The sequence below is a fragment of the Corvus brachyrhynchos genome, unplaced genomic scaffold (assembly GCF_000691975.1).
Source record: "Corvus brachyrhynchos isolate BGI_N302 unplaced genomic scaffold, ASM69197v1 scaffold44, whole genome shotgun sequence".
Classification (NCBI taxonomy): Eukaryota; Metazoa; Chordata; class Aves; order Passeriformes; family Corvidae; genus Corvus; species Corvus brachyrhynchos.
The window spans coordinates 1,800,419-1,801,398 of NW_008238359.1; the positions used below are offsets into that span (position 1 = coordinate 1,800,419).

Here is a 980-nt window from a genome sequence, read left to right on the forward strand (position 1 = left end):
TGAGGACCGTGTGCGTGCAGATCCAAAAAAGGCAAGAATAAAATGGGCTCTGCCCTGCTTCTGTGTTGCACAAGCCGAGGCGTCTATACCTTATATTGCCGGGATCCGGGTGTTCCCTCTCCCCGTGATCCAAAGCTTGCTGGAAACTTGTCACCCTAGTTAACAGGAGTTTTCGGCTCAGCGCTTGTGCTCTGCCTGGAGAGAAAAAGAGGAGGGGTTTGATGGCACGTACAGCGCAGGGCTCTCGAGAAGAGAGCACGGGCATGCTGAGGTGCTCCTGGGACGTGCTCTCTAGAGGTACGAAGGTGAAATGTTTAAGTGAAGCAGGTAGATAAAGGCAAAAGGGAGACAAGCTTTATACCGAGACAGCATGCCCCTATACACGACAGATTAAGACAGCACTGCCACAGTCTTACCCTTCCTCCTTGTACCAACATCTGTCAGTTCCTGTGATAAGTTTGTTCGGGAGCTAAACCAGCAGAAAATTAACATCGCAAAAGTAAACAAATGGAGGAAGCGAGAATGCAAGTCTGGGACTGATAGGGAGAGTGGGACTGCCACAGAGCTGACTTCAGTCAGCTGAACCTGCAGTGGAATTGCACACTTCGGAGTACTTCCCTCTCTCGGATACATTTAAAATTGGATTCAAATCCACGCACACAGGCAGAGAGCATGAGCTCCCTCAAGCACCGTCTGGCCGTAGTCTGTCCTCTGGTTGCAACATAAAGGTTTTTATGTAGTTCATGGTAATATGTATCAATCACTTCACTTCAAAGACAGGATCAGAGCGTGTCAAGAATCCCAGAGATATATGGGAGCTTACAGGATTGCTGCTGGGGGGGGAACTGAGGCAAAAACCATGCAGCTCAGCTTAAATGCTGGATCCATAAAGGGGGCTCCATCAAAGCTGGAGTTAAAATCCAACAGTTATCATTCAGCCCTGAACTGAGAGCTGAAGAGTGACCTCCTTTTTGTACCAC

The 980-nt window shown here is 48.8% G+C and overlaps 1 protein-coding gene across 1 annotated transcript in view; it reads right to left on the minus strand.

Annotated features, from left to right (window-relative positions):
- Positions 1-195, minus strand: part of PAK1 (p21 (RAC1) activated kinase 1) — a 75,637-nt gene extending 75,442 nt beyond the window's left edge. The window contains exon 1 of the mRNA XM_017735925.1: positions 90-195. The gene's annotated coding sequence lies outside the window, so the exon portion shown is untranslated. The remainder of the gene's footprint in view (positions 1-89) is intronic.
- Positions 196-980: the final 785 nt, after the last annotated feature.